General features: G+C 42.2%; 1 pseudogene; it reads left to right on the top strand.

Moving 5' to 3' along the window:
- Positions 1 to 256: 256 nt before the first annotated feature.
- The window catches only part of LOC103296953 (ribonuclease P protein subunit p14-like), a 67,049-nt pseudogene continuing 53,426 nt past the window's right edge, over positions 257 to 13,879 (top strand).

Below are 13,879 nucleotides of genomic sequence, written 5' to 3'. Positions count from 1 at the left end.
ATTCCTCATTTTCGGGACACATGTTTGGAGAAACTGACATGTACATAAAATAAAACCCTACTAGCATGGCCCATTGTCCGTGGGACTTTCTTTCTGTGTCTTTAACATAAAACATAATGATGTAGTTTATTACATAAAAATACAAAGTGTAGCTGGGTCAGTGTATACAACTCTGTGTAACTGCAGAACCAGCTCAAAATGGTCCTATCCCATTTACTGAGCGCCTTTCCGAGAGGACAGACCAACACCGCAAGTCATGCCGCTGAAGCATGCACAGAGGCGAGAACCTGACCTCCAGCTGCACCGGAACCAGAGTCTGCCCTCCCCCTGCCCCCTCACGGAACCAAAGGACCAGAGCACAGCGGGAACTTGGACGCGGGAGCACCTTGAGAGGTATAGGGTCCGCTGTCCCGAAGATCCGGTGCGGACGCCCCAGACCATGAGTGGCCAAGCTCCAAGGTCCTCCAGTTAAACCTGCCCCGCCAGCGCTTCTGCATAGCTGTCCCCCTACAGCCCTTAAAGACCCCCAACCCTGGATCAAGGAGCTGGGCTTCTAGGGATTGGCTTCCTCTCTCCTGGGCGGGCCTTCATCCTTCTGCACTGCGGTTCGGGGTTTCCTGTTTGGTGCTGCCCGCGCTGGTGGACCACCTCTTTCTGCTGGATGACATCTGGTCAGATGTGCGACAAGAACGGTCCCCTCCCTTTCGTCTCCCATGACACGGTAATCTGCATTAACAAATGAATGCGTATATCTTATGTTTTCTCTGTATAGATACAATTTTAAACGGATGATACAAATACTAATAAACATACATACGGGGGTTGGATTTTTAAAATTGGGGTTTTCTACTTTTCGGCATCTTGATATTTTCACTCATTTATGCCTGTGGGGCTCCTTCCAAGCCCATTGACTCCCTCTAATCGATCATGTTCAGCAGCTGTGTAATATTCCATGGAGGGGGACTACAGTACATATAGCGGTTCTTCCATTGAGTTGCCTTCACTTTGTTTCCAGTTTTTTACACAAGCATGGCTACAGTCAACATTCGTGTATACATCATTTTACAAACTGATGGATCAAAAGGAGTTCCCTGTTTGGGGAAAGGGGATTGGGGCGAGGGGGAGACACATGGGGACTCTGAGGAGACTTGAAGAGTGACACCACTTAATTTGGCTAAATTAACCTGAGTCTAAAATAAGACAGAACTTAGAGTTCTCCATTCCTATGTCAACCCATTCTCACAATCTGATTGATACTTGTCATTATAGAACTACTAGAGGCCTGGTGCATGGATTTGTGCACTGGTGGGGTCTCTCAGCCTGGCCTGTGCCCTCTCGAAATCTGGGACCCCTCAAGGGATGTTGGACTGCCAGTTTCAACCTGATCCCTGCAGGCCAGGCCACCCACAGGGATCGGGCCAAAACCGGCAGTCCGACATCCCCTGAGGGATGTAGTATTGCGCGAAGCTGCAGGCGGCCAGGGAGGAGCCCGAGCCCTGGCTGGGTGCTGTGCCGCTCCCACTCATCCTGGCCCCGCTGCCACTCCCCCACCACCTGCACCTGCCACTCCTGGAGGCAGGAGAGGCTCATGCTGCTGCAGCTGTGCTCACCAGGAGTGAGCCTGGCACCTGGAGCCTGTCAGTCAGCTGAGCAGTGCTCCCGCTGTGGGAGTGCATTGACCACCAGGGGGCAGCTCCTGCATTGAGCATCTGCTCCCTGGTGGTCAGTGTGTGTCATAGTGACCAGTCAAACAGTCGTTTCGGTCATTTGGTCACTTAGGCTTTTATATATATAGATGTTCATTCATTTGTTCATTTAATCTTCTACCAACCCATCCCTTTGTCCATCCATCCATCCATCCATCCATCCATCCATCCATCCATCCATCTATCCAAGCATTTGTTGAACATCTACTATGTACCTAACACTTTTAGGAACAACAGAAGATACAAAAGAGCTATCTTTTTATACCTATGTCTATATCTGTATCTCTATCTCTATCTCTATCTCTATCTCTATCTCTATCTCTATCTCTATCTCTATCTCTATCTCTATATCTATATCTATATCTGAAGGGGATTATAATAAAATTGAGAAGCAAGCCATATGTGTAGGAATAGCTGCTTAATAGTAGGAGCTGGCAAAAGATTGGACTGAGACACAGGACACTAACCAGGCTGCTTGTTCTGCTTTTCTTGCTTCCTGCTTATTCTAGGTCTGTGAGGAGGTCAGCTCACCTCTCTAGACCTCAGTTTTATCATTTGCAAAACGGCCAGCGGACCTAGATCATAACTGAACCATCAGAGTATCTGCAGGCAAAATCCATCCCATCGCCATATTTTCTGGTATCTCACAGTTAACCACCCCCCACCCCCAACATTTAAAAACCAGTATATTTCTCCTAAACTCAGTTTCCTTTAAAAAAAACACAATTGAAAGATTTGTTAAAACTGTGTGTATAAGCCAGTCCCATGAAACAAAGATTAGTAAAGCTGGGTGGTAGTTGCCCACTTCAGACAGGAAACTCCCTCTCCAGCTCACCAGTCTCCACCATTCCCTAAACTCACCCTCCTAGTTGAGCTGCCAGTGGCCAGTTTCACTGGGCTAGCATGGCTGAGTTTTCTTTCAGCAGAAAAATACACTGCTTGCACCTATGTCCATGTGGGAATGCAGGAGATGGGCTGAGAGGGTTGCATGTTGCAAGAAAAATGGCAGAGATCATACAGAGAGAGACAAAGTGAGGAGACCCCTAGGTGTTCCACTGCAAACAGATGCCCTTTGTTGAAAAGATACATGAAGTCCACATGCTGGGGTCGGGACCTCCAGGCCGCCGCCTGCCCTTCCCTCACTCCTGTGAGCCTGTGTTACTGCAGCTAGACACAGCATGTCAAGTTGCACCAGGGGAGAGCAAGTTAGGAGCCAGCTCTGCCAAGGGGGTGGGGTGGGGTGGGGGGAAGACCAGCGAGAGCAGGCCCTGCTAGTCAGAGGAACTTCTTTGCTCCTGCAAAGATGGTGTCTTAAAAGACTTACGGCCTTTTGATATGTGATTTCTATATGGGTTTTAGCACATCGTTTTAACCAAAAGAAGAAAAGGAAACACGGCAAAGCCTCAAACCCTAAACAGCGCAGTTAAGTCATTCCAATACTATGCCAGGCTCAGAATAACAACATCTGGTCCTGTGGGGCAGTTAGCGGAGGATTAAAAACAAGAAAGAAACCTTAGATTTTAATGCAAATAGATTTACGGACTGGTGACTTGGAACTTCTATCCGTGGTGCCGTTCTCACTAAGAGCATGTCTGCCTAATTGCAGGCCGCACGGGGTTAGGCACAGTAGTGGGCGAGTTGGAGAGAAACGGCCTGCTCTCCATGATTGATAATCCGAGCACAGAAAGGCTTTAGCGCATTCAAAAGCGCCATGGCTCTCCTGGCAGGAGCAGCAAGCCGGGGAATGTCCCCCTGCTTTACCCGGGAGAGGTTCTACACACCCCCGCACAGGGCAAGCTCTGCCCGGGATCAATGCAGCAGACAGCGCCGGAGCTCTTCCCTTCTGATAGGACAGGCGTTCCTCCTCCGGAGTCCCTCCAGGGAGTCCTCAGTGGGTGTTCATTTTTAACACCTAGTTTCTCTCAAACTAGAGGGCCAGCCTCTTTCCTTCCAAGAAACATAGGCTTGCAGAAGTGGTAAACTTGCAGCATGAAATATTTCAGGGACCCGCTCCGCAAACCACCCTTCCCCACTCCCATAGTTTACCTGAGAGTTCAAGCTCCTTAGATTTGAACCCCAAACATGTCAGCATCCCATCCAGCCTATAGTTTGGCCATCATCTCCTCCCCAAACTCGGCAGGATATTTCACTCACAGGTAGAGTCTCCTCCACCTGGACCACCCTCCCTCTTTGCCTGCTTAACTCCTGCATATTTGTCAAGGGTCACTCAAGAGTCATGTTTCCCAGGATGCTTGCCCCATCCTATGTCCTTCCACATGCTGGGTTCTGTCCATGCACTTAATACACTGCAGTGCAGACCGTAAATTCCCCTCCATCTCACCGTGGTAGATGTTTCTTAGCAGTTAATTGAATAAAGGCCGCCATTCCTTCAGCATTTATTGGTTTGTTGGTTCCTAATATTTGTCTTATGGAACATATAACAAAGAGCCAAGCTTCACCTCCATCCTCAATGGATAGAGGAGAAAAGTTTGTCCCCAGAGGATTGCACTGCCATTCTATTGCCAGACACGGCTGGAAGCATGAAACGACAAGCTTGTTTACCTGGCTGGTCACGAAGGTTGGCCAATTTCCTCTGCATCGTTAATGTTTCCCTTCCGTTTCTACAGTTTCCTAATTAGGGAGTTTTCCACTCTCCAAACCTGAATTTTTGAATCACTCTTTTAATTGTCCTCAACTTTCCCAATATATTGGAGCAGATTTCTGCACATTTCTCTAGTTATGCTGTAAAAAATTGTTTCTTCTGTAGACAATTTGATCAAGGGTTTTAATTCAAACTACCCAGTTTAGCATTAAGGATTCCTTTCCTGCCCTAGGTTTGGCTCAGTGGATAGAGTGTCGGCCTGCGAACTGAAAGGTCCCAGGTTCAATTTCAGTCAAGGGCACATGCCTGGGTTGTGGGCTCGATCCCCAGTGGGGGACTTGTAGGAGGCAGCCAATCCATGATTCTCTCTCATCATGGATGTTTCTTTCTCTCCCTCTTCCTTCCTTTCTGAAATAAAAAAAAAAAAAATTTAAAAAAGCAAAAAACACAAGTGTATTATTAAAAAAAATTCCTTTCCTGCCCTAGACGGTTTTGCTCAGTGGATAGAGCATCGGCTTGTGGACCAAAGGGTCCCCAGTTCGATTCTGGTCAAGGGATGTACCTTGGTTTCAGGCTCCTCCTAGGCATGGGCCCTGGTCAGGGCACGTGCAGGAGGCAACCAATTGATGTATTTCTCTCACATCGATGTTTCTTTCTGTCTTGCCCTCTCTCTTCCACTCTCTAAAAAATCAATGGGAAAATATTCTATGGTGAGGATTGAAAAAAAAAAAAAAAAAGAATTCCTTTCCTTTCCTTAAGAGTGTGTTCAGTGTTAAGCAAGCTTAGATTTAATAAATGTTAGCTTTTAATTATTGTTGTGACCCTGACCGCTCTGTTTGATCTAAAACAATGGCTTTATTATTAATATTATCATATTAAAATACTTCAGCATGAGTAGCTTGATGTGTAAGAGCAACTTATGTCTATTCCACCCTCTAGGGTGATTAAATACCCTGTAGTGTTCTAATCAGAATCAATACTAGGTTTGTCTTATTAGTAAAAAGAATGGCTAAGAATAATTTTAAGCTGATGAAATTTTTGGTGTTTAAGCGATACAGTTAATGAGAAATAGCATAACATTCTACCAACCTTACATGAATAAGGTACAAGAAAACAACCAACCCAGAATCTTTGCAGATTGTGGAGCATTTAATGTCTAGGGCCTACCAGCCCCACCTCTACATTTCAGAATGGGTTCCGCTATCCCTTTTGCCTACAGAACCCTGGACACGCATCCTCTGGGAAGGGAGCTTGGGGGATAGTGGAGGGCCCTGAGGCTGCCTCCCCGAAGCTGGAGCTTATGCCTGCTTGCTGGTGGACTTCTGGAATTTGGTCTAATACTTGACTAGAAGGGTAGCCAGGCTCCAGGGAGTGGGAAGATATGACACCTATCTCCCACTACCAGACTTTGTAACACTGATCTGACTTCACCGGGACACCACACTGGCTTAGGTTGGGTTTCTTTACTAATCTCCTCTATTCCTTGCCCATGGTTTGCTAATTCATTTCTCAACCAGTTCTTTTGTCCCTCACCTTCCTTAAGCCTTGGGTTAAAACTTAGCCCATATAAGAAGCTTTCTTTTTGTGCTTCATAAATTCTCATTCTGATGGAAGGAACCTATGTGAACATAATGATTTATGAAAGATATTACAGGTGATTTACTGACTTTAAAATAAATAGTAATAACATTTATACTACATACTTGTTGAGGAAAATACCAAGATTCTGCATTGTGTTTAAAGACATTTCCCTTATAACTGAAATAGGAAGAAAACATTGTTTTTGACCTCAAGAGGATCTGGCCAATTCTTTTATACTCTTGGAATGAATTGTAACTCAATGATTTAATGTAATTTTCTATCTCAAACAAATAAATGAATATTAGGGATTTAAGGATAACATGAACTTAACAAGTAAACGCTGCAGTTAAAGTAGAATTTCACAGGACAGCTTTTCATAAACCAACTACTGAATTTTATGATGACAAGACACAGAATGAAGAACTTTCAAAGGAACTGGCTTAATGTTTAAGTTCTCCATAAATTCAAAGTAAATGTCATGCAAATACTTTCTAGCCACTACCGTTATCTCTGTAACAACCACAACGACTTGGTGATTATATTTTCAGGCTTGTGCCAATAGCTCAACCTTACTGAGTCTTTTGGTATTACAAACCTGGTGGCTTTTGGCATCGATTTTAAGTTAAAAGAATTTGCTAAGTTAAAAGAATTTGCATCTCATGATTTTATACTCTATATTTTACAGTCACAAAGTGCATTTAAAAATATATTTTATTGACTTCAGAGAGGAAGGGAAGAGGGAGAGAGAGAAACATCAATGATGAGAGAGAATCATTGATTGGCTGCCTCCTGCACACCCCCTACTGGGGATCAAACCTGCAACCCAGGCATGTGCCCTGTCCAGGAATCTAACCATGACCTCCTGGTTCATAGGTCGACGCTCAATCATTGAGCCACGCCTGCTGGGCAGAAAGTGCATTTTACAAAGCTGCTCCCTTCCCACTCAGGAAGGCTTGCTGGAGTAGCCTCTTCTGGAAGTGAAAATTGGAAACACTGACTCTTTCTGGTTTGCATTTACATAACAATGCCCCTGCGCCGCCACCCCCCCCCCCCCCCCCCCCCCCCCCCCGCCACCATGGAATAACAGCTTATTCCACTAACACCAAAGTTGAAGCACATCTCTTCCCTCAGTGGTTGACTGCTGAGGGCAATAGGAATGTGGGGGAGAGGGAGGCATGAAGATGAATATTTCAAGATATTCTCTTACTGAGCACATGGGCTCATGGGCTCCTCATAGCCACGCAGCAGGTGTGTGGTGGGGAGGTCATCTGGTATTATCCACATGTCTAAGTTGGGGATGCTCAGGTTCAGAGAAGCTGGATGTCCTCCCAGGTATAACAGAGCCCCAAATTACCTGTGCTCTGATCTCCCCCACACAAATTGCACATTAGCCACACAGCCCGCAGGGACCGCAGGGGACATGAACCTCTGCCTTCTGTCTACCTCAGTGAGGGAGTGAAACAGAGAAGGGTGACTGGTGAATGGAAACCTTCTCCAGGAGCCATGGTCTACTGAGACCCTGTCCTGGGAGAGCCACATAGGTGTTGGAAAACATGCACATTAAAAATACGGACAACTAATGCAGCAGTTGCCTGAAACAAGTCATCTAGGCAAAGACTAGAACTTTCCTTCACGCGGACCCCGAGAGCTACTATCGTGGTGGTGCTGTAAGACCCCAGGAGTCGAGTTTTCCAAGGATGCCCTCTGATGCCTGCCCACTCTTCGAATCCTGCCAGAGCCTCTCCATTTTGAGGCATCCCCTGCGCTTTCTCTCTGTTTCTCAGGCTGCTGTTCCAACTCCATTGCCTTTGATCGCTAGTGAGCTGGGCACGTTGTTTTCCAAGTGTCTAGTATTTTTGATCTTCATCACAAATTCTTCCAGCGCGCTTAATACAATGTTTTAAAATAGCCTCCCGGATTCCTGGGAGTTATTAACTTACAGTGTGACGATTAATTTACCCCCGAACCCTCATGCCTACGTATTTTTTCAAAGTTCTATTTTCAAACATTAAATAACTATGTGATGAGCATCTTCCCTATAGTATCCTGTTCCACAGAGAGGCTGTAGACATGTCTGTCTCCTGCGCAAGTGGGGAAGGGAGTGGGCTGGGGTAAATGGGTTTAAAATGAGAAAAAAAGTTGGCTTTTAAAAATTGTAGTCAAACAATACATAAAATAAAATTTACCATTTAAGTGTATAATTTCGAAGTTCATTGCATTTGTCAGCTCAGGCCACTAACACATTAGCGTAGACTGGGTGGCTTAACCAACAGAAATCTGTTTCTCATCTCTGGAGTCTGGGAAGTCCAAGGTCTGGGTCCCTGAAGGTAAGTCTCATTCTGAAGGCTCTTCTCCTGGCTTGTAGGCAGTTTCCTTCTTGCTGTGTGCTCACAGGGCCTTTTTGTGGGTGTGATGGAGAGAGAGAGAGAGAGAGATTTCTGGGATTTCTTCTAATAAGGCCAATAACCCCAATCATGAGGGCTCCAACCCCCTCAAGACCTCATCTAACTCTAATTACCTCCCAAAGGTCTCATCTTCGTATACCACCATTTTGGGTCAGAGCTGCAACATATGAATTTGGAGGGGGCACACACATTCAGTCCATAATAGCTATTTACCTGATGGTTATAAAGGACACATTAGAAATAGCTGGGACCGACAGCTTGCACGTGGCCACGTCATTGCCATCACAGAGGCCTGGCGGGACTCTCAGTGCACCGGGCTCTTTATTGTCCATGACTCTGAGTCACCAGGGTGAACAGAGGGGCTGCCTGGTTCCTCAGCTATTTCCCACACCAGCTGGCTTATCGTCTTCCCCTCAGACCAGCTCCTACTAAGCATGCATTCTATGGAATGCCAATGGACTGCATCATTTCATACTGGAGCACACTGAATTGCTGGGACAAGGTGGGTGGGTAGTTGGAATTTCGTTGGCTGGTGCCACATTGCCCTCCATGGAGGTCATAACAGCTTATTCCACTAACACCAAAGTTGAAGCATACCTCTTCCCTCACACCTGTAGTACCCGTGGCCACCTATGTGTACAGGGTACAGCCCAAGTTTACTTTTGCCTTTCGTATGCAGGGAAGATGTATCTTGGTTTCATATGTTTGCATTTTTATTATTATGAGTGAGGTCACACATGTTTTACCTATGGTTTATGTGTATTGGTTTTTTTTTTTAAACCCTCACCTAGGAACATGTTCATTGATTTTGAGAGAGAGAGAAAGGGGGAGGGGGAAGGGAGAAAGAGGAAGAGAAACATTGATGGGTTGCCTCCTGTACACACCCGACTGGGGGTTGAACTGTAACCTTTTGGTGTTCAGGATGATGCTCCAACCACTGAGCCACCTGGCCAGGGCTCTGAACTATTTAGAGAGAAAGGGAATGAGTCCTTTGTCTGTGATAAATGTGAACAAGTTTTTCCCTCAATATGTCACATGTCTTTTGCGTTGGTTTGGGGTGTTTTTCAATTCAGAACCTTTTTTTTTTTTTTTTTCAGACTGTTTCATTTTGATGGAGTCAATCATATCAGTCTCTTTTTCAGGGCTTCCTGACTTTTGGGAGGGAGTAGTCATAATTGGAAAGGTCTTTCTCACTGCAGGGTTATTTTAAATTGTTTCTCATATTTTCTCAGTTTCTAGATTTTTAGTTTTTTAACATTTAAATCTGTGATCATGTTAAATTCATTTTGGTATTAGAAGTGAAGTAGGGATTCCTCTTTTATTTCCATAATTGGCCATGAGTATCATTAGATAAATGGCTCATTTTCTTCTTCACGGATTTGTGGTGAAACCTTTAGCATCTATGAAACTCACAAGTGTTTTGGGGGTTAATTTATGTTCTCCCTAATCTTGCCCATTGACCTGCCTGTCTGCTCAATCATGAGTGCCACGGATTGCGATTCCTGCAGCTTTATATGTTTCCTTAGGGCGCTGGTCCTGGTTCCTGTTCTTTATTTTAGGAACGCCCCAACCATCACTGCATGCTTACTTTTCTATTTACATCTTAGAATATATTTTTTCTAGTGTTATTAAAATCCTATTTGTACCATTTGTTGCATTTATTATAGATGAATTTAGGAACATTTGAAATCTTTATGCTGTTGAGTGTTCTTAATCAGGAACTTTCCATTTATTCAGTTTTTAAAAACTTTATCAGTTTCACTTTAGATTTTTCTTGATAGAGATTTTGCATATTTTAAGTTACATCTATTTCTAGGTATTTTATCCTTTTTGTTGCGGCTATAAGTAAAGTAAGTTTTCCATTATGTTTTCTAATTTCTTGTAGTTTATATGTCAAAAATTATTATTTATGTTTTTTTACCTAATTTATTCTTTAAAGTGGTTGTTAATAGTATTAAATTTTATTCTTTTGTGTTCTTTTAGAGTACAATCATGTCATTTGCAAATAGTGACGAAGTTGCTTCCTTTCCCCCCAAATTTTATGCTGTATTTTTCTTTTTGGTATTTAATTGTTTTAATTTAATTGTTTTCAGATCAAAATGAAATAATGACAGCAATAGTGGACCCAATAAAAACATGTGGGCTGGCGGTAGTTTTATTGCGTTGTTTCTTTCGCTGCACTGAGACCTGAGAATGGAGATACTATGTCAGTACACGTAGGAATTGGATGAGAATTTCAGTGTGGGCTATTCTCTGACAAGTTCAGTGAGCACTTCCAAATATTTATTTTGTTTCTGGATTATGAATTGAATATATAGAAATTAGGTCTACTTTATCCTTTTATTGTTATATTTTCCATATTTTCCATAATTTTTGGTACACTTAATACGTCCTGAACTGAGAGAGGTGGATTGAAATGTTTCTTCGCTACTGTATTTTCCCTTCGATTCCTAGTAGTTTCACTTTGTGATTTTCATGCTCTCTTACTTGGAGCTGTTATTAATTATTGGAGGAGCTTACTGTGGAGTCATTCTTCATAAATATAAAGTGGCCTTCTTTGTCTTGTGTGGTGCTTTTTGTCCTAAATTCAAACTTGCCTGGTTGAAAAATTATTTTGTGTATCATATGACTGCATTTGCCCATTTTTAAAATATTCAACTCTGCTTAATCACTTTGTTTTAGATGTGACTTTTATATACAGTGAAGTATATAACTGAGTTTTGCTCTTTGCTCTAATATGAGTTTTTTTCTTGATATGGAATCTTTATTTAAATTTATGTATATGATAGGTATATTTGGTTTTAGTTTCTCAGACTATATCTTTTTTATTTATTCTCTTTCTCTTATTTAATTGAACAATTAGAGTAAAATATTGTTCCCTTAAAACTATTTTTTAAAATATAATTCTGGATAACTCTTCCAAATCTCTATTGTATTTTGACTACAGAATATCTATCATTTCAGGCTATTTTGAACATAAATTGTGAAGGAGCAAACACACATCGCACATTCCAATGCACAGATATGTAGCCAATGTAGTCGCTACAGATTTTAAAGGAGATTTTGTTTACCTGATTAATTTCCCTTAATTTAATCTCAAACTTTCCTCTTCCGTTTCAGAGACAGAGGACCACAATTCGCACAATAAAGCTTTTTGCAGGTGAACAATACTTCGTGATATAAACGAGACCTTCCACAGCTTTCTTTACAGGCCTCACTTAAAGGCAGCCGGCACCATTTCTTGCATTAACTGAAAGTTTTGATTTCGGCATGAAGATCTCAAATTGAAGGCTGATCTGTGTCTCACAGTGGATATTGTGGTTATGAAGCAAAAGGACAGGAGCCACTCTATTATTCTAGCTGATAGATAGCCCAAGGAAGGTGTGAAAGGGGAAAGAAGTGGTGATGAGAGTTTCCACAACACACACACACACACACACACACACAGAGACAGAGAGAGAGAGAGAGAGAGAGAGAGAGAGAGAGAGAGAGAGAGAGAGAGACCTCCTTGGGGGAGTTTGCTTCTCTTTTAAAACCTTTTCTTGCCATTAAAATTATTTTGCACGTGTTTCTTTATATGCGAGTATTTGCTTTCCTTCTGATAATTCAAATTCATTTATTTGTTGTTGCTTTTCTAGAACTTGTTTTAGAAATCTAACTTTACGTTATATATTTAATTTATTATTTCTTTAGACAGTAGCTTTTGAATCTTATTTGTAACAATAATAATTAATATCTTTCCACTTTACCCTGTCTTTCCTTCATTTCCTCTAATACTCTGTTGCAGTCAACTATATTATTTTTCTTAGTTCTTCCAATAGTTTCCTATATAATTCGAATACACTTCCACCTTGATTGCTTTTTAAATCATTTGTAAGTGGTGGAGCTCTATGTTCACTGCTCTATCCCAATATTTGGCATTTGTTAAATAAATGCTTGTGGGGTAATGTGTACTTCTTCTCAGCTGAAATTCACACTCATGGCCTTGCCCAGTTCTTCCTATTGTTTATAATATAATATCATGTTTTTCTCAATCTATTATATTTGTTACAAATTATTTTCCTAGTTTGTTGTTATTACATAATTTTGGGTAATTTTCAATACACAGAAGTTTAAATATTTTTATAATGCAGTCATATTTGCTCATTTCATTTTTTTTTTTTGCTTATTTCTTTATAAGCTTCTTCTTTTAATTTTATGCTTAGTCTTTCTCCACTTGTCATCAGATGACTAGTGTGATATTATTTTTGGTTGTTTTAAGGTTTGCATATGACCCTACATTTTCTGAAACTTATTGAAGAGCATTCTTTGTCAGTAGAACTCTAAATTTCCTAATGTGCTTTATTATTTGAAAAGTTATTAGTTGGTGATAGCACAAATGGGAGTGTGGGTATATCCTCAATTTTCTTCATTTTATGTTTTCCAAATGTCTATGACTAAGCAATTTACTTTCTGCCCTAATAAAATAAAAAACCACCAGGTTAGGACAAATTAAAGAGAAAGTCAAACTAGCTTCATCTAGTTAAATTTTAAAATCTCCCACTGAAAACTGCAAACACAGGTTATGTTTTGGAAATTAACCCAAAACAAGACTTTCAACATTTGCTGTGAGGGAATGAAAATAATCCAGAGTCCAAACTCAGCCGTACAACTCTCACACATGGTTTTGAGCTAATTAAATATTTTTCTTGACAGCTGACCTAAAACTAAGAAGCTAATTTACGATTTGACTCATAGATCTTCTTACTATGGCTTAACCGGCATTTGGTTTTAGTTATAACATACATGACATGAGATGCAAAAAAGAACCTATAACAACCAGATGAATGCTGCTCTGTTTCATGCTGCCACTCATTGTCATGAGATTGCCACAGTGGACAACCTCCCTCAAAGTTGTCGTGTCCAAATGCCTTCAGGGCTGAGCTGACAATCCATTCCTTTTGCTAATCTCGGTATACTTTAAGGAGGATATAAATTATGGCAACAGTCTAAATATTTTTGGATTAAACTTTGGGGACTAGGTTTGCCAGATCCTTCTGATGGCTAAAAAATGAGACGATTATGTTGTGTCCCTTACATTAATGCATTTCGCTTCAAGTAATATAAAAATTGTCTTGTGACAGAGAAAACAAATGAATCCATTTTTCTGACATACTAAGTAGTTTGAGGCTGCTGGCATGCGTTTTAGTTGCTCCGTGATGTCAGGGCTGGCATTGCTGCAGTTGGTTTGGTCTTTCACTCATGACTGCTGCCCAGGGTCACAAGATGACTGTCATGTCTTCAGGCATCACTTCTATGGGCAAGGCTGGAAGGAAGGGCAAGGGCAAGGGGCTATGCCAATGTCTTCCTCATTTATCAGGAAAACCAATGATTGTTCCCAGGTCATCGGTCAGAACTGGGTCACACTGCCATCCCTTCAGCAAGAGCACTGGGGAGGTGGGGGAGAGTTCTGTCATGATTGGCTTGGACCTTCGGGATCCACAGCCTGGGCAGGAGCACATGGCTTTCCCAAACAATATAGGGGTTCTGGGGATGGAATGCAAATGGGGTAGGCCACCCACTGCGTGGGCCAGGAAGAGAAGCCG

Source organism: Eptesicus fuscus, chromosome 20 (genome assembly GCF_027574615.1).
Source record: "Eptesicus fuscus isolate TK198812 chromosome 20, DD_ASM_mEF_20220401, whole genome shotgun sequence".
In the NCBI taxonomy this organism is placed as follows: Eukaryota; Metazoa; Chordata; class Mammalia; order Chiroptera; family Vespertilionidae; genus Eptesicus; species Eptesicus fuscus.
The sequence above is the reverse complement of the archived record's forward strand: the minus strand, read 5'-3'. Positions and strand labels throughout refer to the sequence as shown.